Raw genomic sequence first — 14,017 nt, 5'->3', positions numbered from 1 at the left:
TCCACCTATCTGAGGATTACAGGGGTTAGCCACCGTGCCTGGCCTGCCTCAGTTTGAATTAAATCTTAAGTCTCATCCATATGTGATTTAGATGATACTCATTTAAAATTTGTCATTTCATTTTCTTTTTTTAAGGACTGAGTCCCACTCTGTGGCCTGGGCTCGAGTGTAGTGGTGCGGTCTCACTGCAGCCTCAAACTCCTAGGCTCAAGGGATTATCCTATAGCAGGACGAACCTCAGACAAAACTCCTCAGACACCGGATTAAAGAAGGAAGAGGTTTTTTATTCAGCCGGGAGCGTCGGCAGACTCACATCTAAAGAGCCGAGCTCCCCGAAAAAGAAATTCTTGGCCTTTTTAAAGGCTTACAACTTTAAGGGGTCCATGTGAAAAGCGGTCGTGATAAATCGAGCAAGAGTGGGAAACGTGACTGGGGGCTACATGCATCAGCTAACAGAACACAAAGTTTTACAATGGTTTTTTCATACAGTGTCTGCAATTTACAGATAACACAAGTAGTTTAGGTCAGGGGTTGATGTTATTATTATTACTTTTTTTAACTCCTAGGGCCGGGTGGTGGTGCTAAGGTTGTCTGGCTATTTATCTTACTTTTGTTTCTTTCTATCTTTTTGCTTTCTCTCTTTCCTCCCGCCTTGTGAATTAGGCAAGGTGGTGGGGAGGAGGGCAGCAGGAGTAGTAGTGGTCTCCCTCCTTAATCCCCCCTCAGCCTCTTGAGTAGCTGGGACTATTCAAGATGATATTCAGATTAAATGTAGACTGGACTTAAACTTTAAAGTTGATGGTGAAGTGAGTTAAGACTTTTGGGGATATTGAGATGGAATGAATGTATTTTGTATGTTAGAAGGACATGTATTTTGGGGGCACCAGGGGTAGAATCCTATAGTTTTCTTTCTTTTTTTTTTTTGATATGGAGTTTCCCTCTTGTTGCCCAGGCTGCAGTGCAATGGCATGATTTCGGCTCACTGCAACCCCTGCCTCCCAGGTTCAAGTGATTCTCCTGCCTCAGCCTCCCAAGTAGTTGCAATTACAGGCATGTGTTACCACACCTGGCTAATTTTGTGATTTTTTTTTAGTAGAGACATGTTGGTCAGGCTGGTCTTAAACTCCTGACCTCAGGTCATCCACCCGCCTCGGCCTCCCAAAGTGTTGGGATTGCAGTAGTGAGCCACTGCGCCTGGCCTGGAATGCTATATAGTTTGAATGTTTGTGTGCTTCCAAAATTTCTGTTGACACCCCTCAGTGCAATAGTATTAAGAGGTATTAAGAGTATTAAGAGGGTCCTGCCCTCATGAGTGGGATTAGTGCCCTTATGAAAGGGCTTGAGGGAGTCTATTAGTCCCTTTTGCCTTTCTACCCTTCTGCTGTGTGTGTGAGGATAAAAGGTGTTGTCTATGGAGTAGGGCAAGTCTTCGCTGGACACTGAGTCTGCTGGCACCTTGATCTTAGACTTCCCAGCCTCCAGAACTGTAAGTAATAAAGTTCTATTATTTATAGATTACCCACCCTAAGGCCTTTTGATATAGCAGCAGGAACAGACGAAGGCAGCACCGGACATAGAATGCACGAGGGGGATACAGCATGATTGTGTTTGCTGATGTGCAGCACCTACCACATAAACTACAGCTGTGACCTGAAATCAACGAGGTCCTTTAACAAAACTAGTTTAGATGATAATTATTGTGCATATATTAAAGATCCAAAATGCAGTCACAGGTGGTGTTTTCTTCACCCTGAGATAATTCTTTAGTGCCTTTTCTTTACAAGTTTGTGAAACTTTGAGGTTCTTCTCCCTCAGCCTCAACAGTGTTACCCACAGTTCTTGTTTTGCCCTTTGTCTCATAAAATGAGACAAAAGAACTGAAGAAATCTTTCCTTTTTTTCCATTCTGCAAAAGGCTTTATAGAAGATTGGCACTCTGTTGGTGTAATTGGTTAGATTTTAAACTACTGGGTCTATGTCTTGGATCCAGTAGCTCTATTCAGGTTTTCTGTTTTGCTTTCTGGTATCAGTTTTGGCAAGTTACGTTTTTCTAAATCCTTCACACTATCTAACATTTCACACTTGTGGGCATGAAGTTGTTTACAATGTTCTTTCTCTTAAAAACAAAATCTTTATGAGTTGGTAGTGATGTCCTATTTTGATAAAAGGTTTAAAAAATTGCTTTTTTCTTTTTTATGGATCATTCTTGATAAAGATTTATACGTATCACCTTAATTTTTTCAAACAACCTACTCTTGGCTTTATTGCTTTTCTCCAGTGTATTATTATTTTCCATTTTGTTAATGTCATTAAAAAATTTTTTTTTCACTTCCTTCCTTTTCCCTTTTCTTTGGGCTTCTTCTGTTGTTCTTTTTCTAACTTCTTGAGTTGAACCCTTAGCTCATTAATTTTCAGTCTTTTTCTTTATTTTCAGTAAGTAAATGCTTCTGTAAGTAATCTTTTAAGCCTCTACATTTCTAATAATCTTGTTAATTGTGTCTCTAAAGTTTTGGGATGTGGTGTTTTCATAATTGCCTAGTTTTAAAATATTTTCTACATTTTCTTATAATTTCTGTTTTGGCTTGCAAGTTATTTAAAAGTGTGCTTTCCACGTTTTCAGTCATGGGGGTTTTAAATGCTGTCTGTTGGTTATTAATTTCTAACATAGTTGCATTGTAGTCAGAGCATGTTGTCTGTGTGACACCCATTCATTAAGGTTTATTGACATTTTTTCTATGGTCTACCAAATGTTTAGCTTTGTAAATGTTCCTGTGTACTTGAGAAGAATATGTATTTGCTAATTTTTGGAAGCAGGATTCTATGTTCAAATCTGTGGTCTTTTGAGACAGTCCCTGAGAGCCATGTTGAAATCTTCTACGATGAAGGTAGATTGTTTAGTTTCTCTCTATACCTTTCATTCTGTCAGTTTTTGCTTTATATGTTTGGAAGCTGCTTTATTAAACAAGTTTAGTATAGTGTTGGTTTCCAGGATTGAACTCTTTATTATTATGTAGTGGCTCTTTTTATCTCAAATAACGCTTTCTGTCTAAATGTCTATTTGGTCTGGTATTAATAGAGCTATTCCAGCTTTCCTTTTTTTAGTATTATTTTTAACTGTGGTAAAATATATGTAACATGGAATCTACCATTTTATTTTTATTTTATTTTATTTTTGAGACGCAGTCTCGCTCTGTCGCCTGGCTGCAGTGCAGTAGCATGATCTAGGCTCACTGCAAGCTCTGCCTCCCGAGTTCAAGTGATTCTCCTGCCTCAGCCTCCCAAGTAGCTGGGACTACAGGCACACGCCACCATGCCCAGGTAATTTTTTTGTACTTTTAGTAGAGATGAGATTTCACCATGTTGGCCAGGATGGTCTCAATCTTTGACCTCGTGATCTGCCCATCTCGGCCTCCCAAAGTGCTGGGATTACAGGCGTGAGCCACTGTGCCTGGCCTATTTTAATAATTTTTAAGTGTATCAGCTTTCTTTTGATTCGTTCCCACCATGGATGTATTCCATCTTACTTCCAAATTCGCTGTGCTCTTACATTTTAGGTAGGCCTCTGTTAAACATAATTAGTTGGATTTTGTTTTGTCATCCAGCCTGAGGGACTATCTGTTTAACTATGTGTTAAGTCTGTGTATATTTATTGTGATTACTGTTCTAATAGAGTTTGTTTCCACCATAATATTTTATATTTGTTTTATTGTCTTGCTTTTTTCTGTGTATTCTTCCTCCCCCTCTTCCTTCTTTCTTTTAGGTTGACTGAACTTTAAAAAATTACATTCTTTACTCTCTACTAGTTTAGCTCTTACAACCTCTATTTCTGATTATTTGGTGGTTACCCATAAAAATGCTAATATGCATTCTAAACAAAAGTCTAAAATTGTTTACTACTTCCCACCTTCCCAAGGATACAAAGATCTCAGAATGCTGCTAACTAAAATCACCTTTTGGCCGGGTGCAGTGGCTCACACCTGTAATCCCAGCACTCTGGGAGGCCGAGGCGGGTGGATCACCCGAGTTCAGGAGTTTGAGACCAGCCTGGCCAACATGGTGAAACCCCATCTCTACTGAAAATACAAAAATTAGCCAGGCGTGGTGATGTGCACCTGTAATCTCAGCTGCTCAGGAGGCTGAGACGGGAGAATCGCTTGAACCCAGGAGACAGAGGTTTCAGTGAGCCGAGATTGCACCACTGTACTCCAACCTGGGTGGTAGAGTGAGACTCCATCTCAAAAAAATAAATAAATAAATAAATAAAATAATAAAATAAAATAATAAAATCATCTTTTGTTATTCTGAAAGTTATTTTTGTCCAGTATTTTAGTTCCATCTCATTTTCCCTCTGCTAAATCATTTGTTAGTACTATTGCTTGATATAATCAACATTTGTCTGTATTTACCCATGTTTACCAGGATCTTTGCTTATTTATTCTTTGATCTAGCTTTCTTTGGCGATAATTTTTCTTTTCCTTGAAGTGGGCGTCAGAAGTGCTTTCAGTGAATCTCTCTGGTAGAACATGCTCTCAGTTTCTGTTTGTCTGAGCTGTCTATTTCATCCTTGTTCTTGAATTATCATTTGAGGTGGTTGACCCTTTGAAGTTATTGCTGGTTGACTCCCGTCAGCGCTTCTAAGTTATTATGTCACAGTTTCCGGCTTCCACTGTTGCTACTGTTTAATTGTCATTCTTCGTAGGGAATTTGTCTTTTTTGTTGGGGAGGCTGTTTTTTAAGATCTTTTTGGTTTTGGTTTTCTGAAATTTTACTATGAGGTACATATCTGGAGATGACTTCTTTAAATGTATTCTGTTTGGGATCTGTGGTGCTTCCTCAGTCTGAGGATTCACATCCTTTAATATTCTGGAAAAAATCTTGGCTGTTATAGTGTCGTATATTCCATTTCTCTCGTTTGCTCTACCTTTTGCTTTTTTTTTTTTTTTTTTTTTTTTTTCTGGTACAGGATCTCGCTCTGTTGCCCAGGCTGGAGTGCAGTGGCACAATCTTGGCTCACTTCAAACTCGGCCTCCCAGGCTCAAGCTATCCTCCCACCTCAGCCTCCTGAGTAGCTGGGACTACAGGCACACGCCATTAGGTTTGGCCTATTTTTGTGTTTTTGGTAGAGAAAGGGTTTCACTATGTTGGCCAAGGTAGTCTCGAACTCCTGAGCTCAGGTGATTTGCCTGCCTCAACCTCCCAAAGTGCTGGGATTACAGGCATGAGCCACCATGCCCAGCCTACCTTTTGCCTTTTTGAATGCCACTGGTAATATAATAGTCCTTTTCACTCTCTCTTCCATGTCTGTTATGTTTTTTTCTTATTTCCCACTTTCTGTCTTTTTGTACTGAGCTGCCATTATTTTTCTCCTGTTCTTTTCAATTCATGAATTGTTGCTTCAGATGTGTCTAATGTATGATTAATTCATCCTTTGGGTTTTAAGATTAGGTAATACACTTACCAAGATGCACAAATCAAAGTGGTGGAAAAAAATATACAGTGAATAATCCTTCTCTGGCTCTTTCTCCATTTGTTCCAGTCCAACAGACCTCCACAGGTGCCACTGTTGTTTTTTTTTTTCCCTAATTTATTTGGCGGCCTCTCAGAGTTTCATCATGCCAATAAAAGCAAATGCAAATATCAACAGTTTTTAAAAAGAATTTCCTCCTTTCTCACACAAAAGGAACACTATTATACATCTTGCTGTGTACTTTGTCTTTAGTTTTACTTAATACAGTTTGGAAATCTTACCTTATAGCACGTAATTTCCTCAATCTTTTATTTTTAAAAAATGTTGCATAGTATTTTGTTATATGGATGAACCATAACTTATTGGGCCAGCCTTTTAATGATGGCCATTTGGGTTATTTATAGTCTTTTGCTCTAATGAACAATGTTGCAGTAAATAACCTTGTACACACCTCCTTTTGGACATGTGGAGGATATCTGTAGAATAAATTCCCAGGAATTGAATTGCTGGAACAAAACAGTATGCATTTTCAATTTTGTAATAAATTTGCTATAAATAGCCCCCACAGGGACGAGCACCAGTTTTCACTCTTACCAGCAAAGCATAAGTGGCCTCATTTCCCTCAGTATTACCTATGAAATTTTTTTGTTTAGTTAATTTTTGCTTTTAATGATTTATGTGTAAACTCTGTTTCATTCTTTTTCCAAATTTCATAACTATGCCTCCTAGTTATTGAAACAAATTTTAAACATGTCAACATATTCATTTTGGGTTTTATTATCTAGTTATGCCAATACATAAAACCTTTGGTGCAGCTCATTCTTTATCTTGTTATACAGCTGAATCTTCCTGCTTGGTGGATTGTCTCCTTGAGGGTTTTGCTCACAATGTTAGATTGTGAGCTCATTCTTGGCTGCCCTTTACCTGTGGGAATCCTGCAAAGCTTAGGATTGAGAACATTCCTCCAAAGTGGGTTTGCACATGCTTTTATGAGACACCTTCCGTTTTTACTGATTCAGACTTATTTATGCTTGTTTTTTGGCTTGGCATGTTCTGACACACGCAAGTGGCATATGGAAAGGTAGACCTGTAGTTCTGATGTTTAAGGAGAGACCATCCTTCTGCTCAGATTTAAGACTGAGAAAAACGAGTTTTTTTCTGGACTCCCTTTCCCAGTAAATAGATCCTTTTAACAGCCTATCCTTTGATTGACATTATTAGCCCTTTGAGTATTTATTTAGGTTTTTACATAGAGTGGTCTCAGCTTCAATTCCCCTACTCTGCAACCCTGCCCAGCCTTATTTCCTGTTGTTCCTGTGGTCACCGTAGCTTGAGGTCCTGGCTTCTCTGGCCTGGCCTGTGTCCTCAGGGCATCCCTGGCTGTTGGCCTGGTTTACCCTCTAGTTTTTGCTTCTTTGTTATTTTTGGCTCCTTAGTATTTCACTTACTTTTTTCCAATTTTGTTTATGCTTTTTGATACATATATTATGTACATTTTTTATGTATGTATTTAATTCTGTCTTTCTAGGTAACAGAAGTGGGTTTTCTAATGGAGAGCTTTTAAGGATAGCTACTCTGTAATATTTGTTCTTTATTCTTCATTCAGTGAATATTTATTGACTGCTAGATTATTCTGTTCCTTCTGTTTTACTTTAAAAGATTCAAAGGACTCTGGTAGGTATAGCAACCAGTAGTTAATTCAGATGAAGGCGTTTTTTGTTTGTTTGTTTTGTTTGTTTGTTTTTTCCTGTTTTAACATGGAGATCTTTTTTCTTGTTGTTGTTGAGAGGTAGTCTTCTTGTATCACCCAGGCTGGTCTCAAACTCCTGGGCTCAAGGGCTCCTCCCATCTCAGTCTCCTGAGTAGCTGGGATTATAGGCATGAGCCACCATGCTCGGCTCCTAGCACAGAAATCTAAGCCCATGATGGTGAGGGCTATGAACAAGCCTATGGTGGTTACAAATTCATACTGACAACATTTTCATATGAGATTGACCCAATTTAGGGAGCACAAAGAGAGCATTTCTAACACCTTTGGTCTGAGGTTCACCCCACCACATTAACTCTATCAGTTAACCAGACAAGAACCTAGAATGCGAATGTGCATGTTGTGGAAATGAGTAGTAGAAGTAGACTCTCCCGCTGTAATGACCGAATGTTTATGTTTCCACCAAAATTCTTGTGTTCAAATCCCAACCACCAATGTGATGGTACTAGGGGGTGGAGACTTTGGGAAGCAGTAGGCCATGAGGGCAGTAATCAGGTCATAATCCCTTATGAATGGTGTCAGTGCCCTTATTAGAGAGGCTCCAGAGGACTGGAATGAAATGAGGAGACAGCCATCTACAACTCAGAAGAGGGCCCTTGCCAGAGCCTAGCAAGCTGGCACCCTAATCTCAGACTTCCGGCCTCCAGAACTGGGAGACATCAATTTCTGTTTTTTTAAGTCACCTAGTCTGTGGTACTTCTGTTATAGCAGACTGAACAGATGAAGAGACCTGCATTTGTTTTGTTTTAGATCAATGTTAACACTGAGGATTGCTATAAGGATTACTGTAGGAATCTCCCAGAATGAACCTATACTTAGAGGAACTGGAAAGACATCAGGGTCCCCTTCTCTTCTGTCCCTTCTGTATCTCCTGTTCAGATTTTGTAGCCTTTTACCTCCTTTTCTTTCTCCTCTTCATTCTTCCCTTTCACCAGATTGCCTTCTTGCCCCTCATTTGCTTCAGGAGACCCATGGTAGCTGTTTAGAAACGGCAGCCCCCATCTTCGCATTTGGCTCCATGACCCCTATTCTTGATTTTGTCTGACACAGACTTTACAGCTTACAAAGAGTTTTGTGTGTGTTATTTCATCTGCACCTAACAATGTTGTGACATAGGCAAAATATTGTTATCCCTATTTTTTTTTTTTTTTTTTTTGAGACGGAGTCTTGCTCTGCCGCCCAGGCTGGAGTGCAGTGGCCGGATCTCAGCTCACTGCAAGCTCCGCCTCCCGGGTTCACGCCATTCTCCTGCCTCAGCCTCCCGAGTAGCTGGGACTACAGGCGCCCGCCACCTCGCCCGGCTAGTTTTTTGTATTTTTTTTTAGTAGAGACGGGGTTTCACCGTGTTAGCCAGGATGGTCTCGATCTCTTGACCTCGTGATCCGCCCGTCTCGGCCTCCCAAAGTGCTGGGATTACAGGCTTGAGCCACCGCGCCCGGCCCCCTATTTTTTTTTTAATTAAAAAAACTGAGACTCAGCAAGAAGTACTTGCCCAACATTATACAACCAACAAGTGGCAAAGCAGGGAGCAGACCTAGGTTTTCTGGCTTGAGGCCAGTGCTGTCACAGGAGCCTGGCTCATACAGCTGTCTAGTAAATCCACATTCAAGTGAAATTCCAATGTCTGGAAAAATTGGATTTCTAACTCATCCCTGAGCTCCCAATTTTCTGATATTTCTATTAAAGAGCAGTAGGTCTGTTACTTCTCTGTGAGAGCAGTGCCCTTAGATTATACAGTTTAAAAATTTGGTGTGGGTTTTGGGAACGTTCTGAGGGTCTGTCTACTATAGGGTCTGGCCAACCAGCCATGCTGAGCCACGGTTGGGGTTTTCTGATGGATTACTAGTGGCCAAGGGCTTGTGAAAACATAAATGTCTCACTGAGCGCAAACCTGAATGGAAAAAAGAAAAGAAGTTCTGAGTAAGATTCTGACTAATGACTTCTTGGAAGAAACTGAACAGTGTCTGAGACTTTTTCATCTGCCTTTAGCTAGCAAAGTTTCTTCCGAAAGCCCCACAGCCCCATGCATTTGACCAGCACAGGTGGATTCGTACATTCGTCCACCATGCTATTCACTGATGGTCTTTAATGAACACATATTATGCACGAGGTGCTAATGATCATAGAGAGGTCTACAAAGATGCGTAAAATAGGGTTCCATCCTTAAAGGAGCCTACCATCCATATATACATTTTGACACCATAATTGAACTTATAGTTCTGAGAGCCAGACTGCCTGGTCAAAATTCCGGCTCTGCCACTTTCAACTAACAACAATTAACCATGTATCCGAGTATTTATCTCTTTAAACTGCAGTGTCCTCATCTGTAAAATAAGACCAACAATGGTACCCATCCAACTATGCCTCTAACTCAGAGCACTGCTGTGAAGATGAAATGAGGTAATAATGTGTTTAAAGAGCTTGGCGCAAAGTAAAAGATCAAAATAAAAGTGAGGTCATTGGCATAAAACTTTAAAGGTGGTTTGGGATGTGTAGCTTAGCAATGAAGAGCTATCGTGGTTCGGAGGGGAGCAGTGGGTTTGGGTCTCTATGTTACCAGAACAAGATGCTTGTGAAGGATTGGCAGGTAGCAAAGACTGTGCAGAGGTTTTCAGGGAGGAGAACAACAGGGTCAAAAGCATGAGACAAAAAAGAGTGACTCACATGAAGGAAACAGCATGTGTTTCTGGGTTGGACTAGGATGTAGAGATAAATGAGTGGGTATTAATCATTATAAGTGTAAGTATCCCATATTTAACATGCACTATCTGCCAGACAACTTGTGAATTTATAATTATCATGTAAATTAATCCTCCCAACAACCCATGAAATCTCCCCATAAAATCTTGAAACTTGCCGGCTAAATATCCTTTCCAGGACAAAACCTCACACAGAGGCAAAATGGCTGGGAGTAGACTCTAAACTGAGCAAGACAGGGAGCCACGTAAAGAGAAGGTCCAGACAAAACTGGGGGAGGGCTACAGAGGAAGTCATTCCCAGACTCTTCAGCCTATTTTAAAGACATTTTTCAGTACAACAGAAGAGGGAGCCCTAGAGTCATGAATCTTGGCCAAGAACTCTTTTCCCATTCTCCCCATTGAGGACTGCCCGAAAATCTATCTCATTTAAACAAAAGCAATGTAAAAGGATTGCAGAGGAGAAACCTAGTCCTATTCAATTTTTTTTTTTTTTTAAGAAAAAGAAGTTGATTAGCATAGTAACAGGTCATCAGGCAATGATCTCTGGAAAGACATGCCCTACAAAATAAATAAAATTTTTCTTTTGATATTTTTTAATGAACTAGAAGAGTTTTTAAAATGACAGAATTTAGGAAACTAAAGCATAAGTCAGGATTCTAAAAATTAAGAGATGAGATAATTGGACACAAGGAAAATTTGAAAAGAGCTCACACAGAATTTAGTTAGGAAAACAACATTTTTCTTTTCTAAAAAAAACCCCAACCATTTTAGAAATGAAAACAAGCTAGAGTGAATAAATAATATAAATAATGTCATAAGAGAAATAGAAGGTGAAAAAGAGGAAATTAAAAAAATCAAAAGTGGAGACTGGTTAAAAAAAGATATAAAAGTGATAGATGTGGAAGATAGAGAAGATCCAACCCATGTATAAAAGAGACCCTAAAGAAGAAAACTGAGGTAATGAAACAGAATAAATACATACTGTAGTTAAGTACGTTAATGTACCTCTCTCTTTAACTGATAAAACAAGTGGACAATAAACCAGTAAAGATACAAAAAAAATGAACAATACAATGATAAGCTTGACCCAATTGACATATATAGGGCACTGTACATATACACCAAAGTGTTGATGAAAAGGCTGAACTTTGTAAAATATTTAAAGCGGTTTATTCTGAGCCAATATGAGTGACCGTGGCCCAGGATATGTTCTCAAGAGGTCCTAAGAAAGTGTGCCCAAGGTGGTTGGGCTACAGTTTGGTTTTATACATTTTAGGGAACAAGAGTTGCAAGCAAAGACATAAGTCAGTACATGGAAGGTGTACATTGGTTCAGCCTAAAGAGGTGGGATGTCTTGTGGGGAGGGGACTGCTTCCAGGTCATATAGGTAGATTCAAAGATTTTCTGATTGGCAATTGGTTTAAAGAGTAAGCTTTGTCTAAAGGCTTAAGAAGTCAGTAGAAAGGAATGCTTGAGCTAAGACAAGGGGGTTGTGGAAGCCAAGGCCCTTGTTACATAGATGAAGTCTCATAGGTGGCAGCCTGCAGAGAGCATGTGATGCCATATCAGAGTTAGGTTGGAATTTGGTGTTTTATTACCACAAAGAGTCTGTTTTGTCAGTCTTATGATCTCTATTTTAGTATTAATGCTGGCCAGTTGTGCCTAAACTCCAAAAGGGAGGGGGCATAATGAGGCCTATCCAACTTCCCTTCCCATCATGATTGGGAATTCATTTTTTCAGGTTTCCCTTGGCCCAGAGGGAGTCCATTCAATCAGTTGGGGAGCTTAGGATTTTGCTTTTGGTTTACAAAAGAAATATGTCTTTTTTTCAAGAGAATACTGAACATTTACCTAAATTGGCCATTTACTGGGCCATAAAATATATCAAAAAATTTCAATGAACTAAAAATTTACAGAGAATGTTACTCAATGGATTAAGCAGGAAATCAATAACAAGAACAAAAAGTAAACAAAAAAAAATCAAAATGTTTGAAAATATACAAGGGTTAAATTACATTTAGCCTAAAGCTGCCTCCTTACATAGTTCAAATTTGGCCTAAAGGTTTCTCGGTAAGTAATGAACTGTAACCTAACTGGATGTGTAAACAGACTATAACCTACTCTTTTTTTTTTTTTTTTGAGACAGAGTCTCACTGTGTCACCTAGGCTGGAGTGCAGTGGCATGATTTTGGCTTACTGCAAACTCTACCTCCCAGATTCAAGTGATTCTTGTGCCTCAGCCTCCCGAGTAGCTGGGATTAGGTGCACACCACCATGCCCAGCTAATTTTTGTATTTTTAGTAGAGATGGGGTTTCACCGTGTTGCCCTGGCTGGTCTTGAACTCCTGACCTCAGGTGATCCATCCACGTTGGCCTCCCAAAGTGCTAGGATTACAGGCGTGAGCGACCATGCCTGGCCTTGTAACCTACTCTTGTAACAAGTAGGTCTTAGCCAATCACAGTAGTCATACTTCAACCACTTACAGGCGACTAATGGTTCAAACCATGCTCAGATAAGGTGAACGCTTAGTTGCCTTTTGGATTGGCTGCAAAGCAACTAATCTGGCTGTTTCCACATCTCACTTCCGTTTTCTATATTTCACTTTCGTTTTTCTGTCCATAAATCCTTTCCAACCACCAGAGTCACTTTGAACCTATTCTGGTTCTAGGGACTGCCCGATTTGTGAATCATTCTTTGCTCAAGTAAACTCCGTTAAATTTAGTTTGTCTAAAACATTTCTTCTAACACCAATATTCTTCAAAATAAGTTCCAAGTCAAAGAATAAGTCAGAAAATACTTTTAACTGAATGATAAAAATATGATACACCGAAATACATTGGATGCAAGTAATATTATGTTTAGAGGGAAGTTTATGGTCATAAATGCACATTTCAGAAAAGGAGAAAGATTTACTATTGTAAAAACTCAAAATATGTTACTCTAAAATATGGCTTTAGCAGATCAGAATATGCTACTCCAAAATATGCCTTTGGCATAAGAATGATTTTGAGCTGATGATGATTATTATTTATTTATTTATTTATTTTTGAGACAGAGTCTCGCTTTGTCACCCAGGCTGGAGTGCAGTGGTGTGATTTTGGCTCACTGCAAGCCCTGCCTCCTGGGTTCATGCCATTCTCCTGCCTCAGCCTCCTGAGTAACTGGGACTACAGGCACCCACCACCACGCCAGACTAATTTTTTTTTTTTTTGTATTTTTAGTAGACATGGGGTTTCATCATGTTAGCCAGGATGGTCTCAATCTCCTGACCTCTTGATCCACCTGTCTTGCCCTCCCAAAGTGCTGGGATTACAAGTGTGAGCCACTACGACTGGCCAAGCTGATTATTTTTTATGGCAGTGGCTGCTGCCATCATGCTGGCTGCAGCAGGGAGGCACGGCTTTGGCTGCACACTCCATAAAGCTGGGGAGTCTCGCCCCTTCTCAGTTGGGAGGAGAGCTCTCTGGGTGCTGCTGCGACTGCCCAACCAGCAACTTCAGACCCATACCTCCTGCTCTATGGAGGATGCCGGAGACTCACCATCCTGGGTGGGGCTATAGCCATCCAAACGGCAGCTGTGCTCTTTGGGGAGGTCTGGGAGCAGGCAGAATCTGCCTTCCTGGGTGTGGCTGTGACTGCTTTCTCAGGTGCAGGAGCTGGGTGTCTCTGCAGGCTGCACCCTCAGTGGCCTTAGGAAGGACACTCCCCTATCCCTCCGAGCTCAGAGGTGTCTTTTCCCACTGCCTGGCTTCTCTCCACTCATGGTGCCTCCTCTGATCTTAGAGGGGGTGTTGGGGCCGAGCCCAGGGGCCATGAATAGCAGCAGGAGGCAGATTGATTTCTGGGTGGAAGGGAGCAGGTCCCCGGTAAGGCCCCACCTTCAGGCCAAGGAAGGTCTGAAGGCTGGGGGCTGGGCTGCCAGTCCTGCAGACTGGCAGACTGGTGGGGGGACTTGTGGTGCCTCTTCTGGGCCTCCCATGGCCACCCATGGATGAATTGGCATGCACTTCCTTCCCTCTGAGGCCCATAAATGCCCAGGGCTCAGCCAGAGTGGGGCAGAGGACGAACAGGGCAGAGATGATG

Source organism: Theropithecus gelada, chromosome 9 (genome assembly GCF_003255815.1).
Source record: "Theropithecus gelada isolate Dixy chromosome 9, Tgel_1.0, whole genome shotgun sequence".
In the NCBI taxonomy this organism is placed as follows: Eukaryota; Metazoa; Chordata; class Mammalia; order Primates; family Cercopithecidae; genus Theropithecus; species Theropithecus gelada.
Note: the sequence above shows the minus strand (reverse complement) of the source record.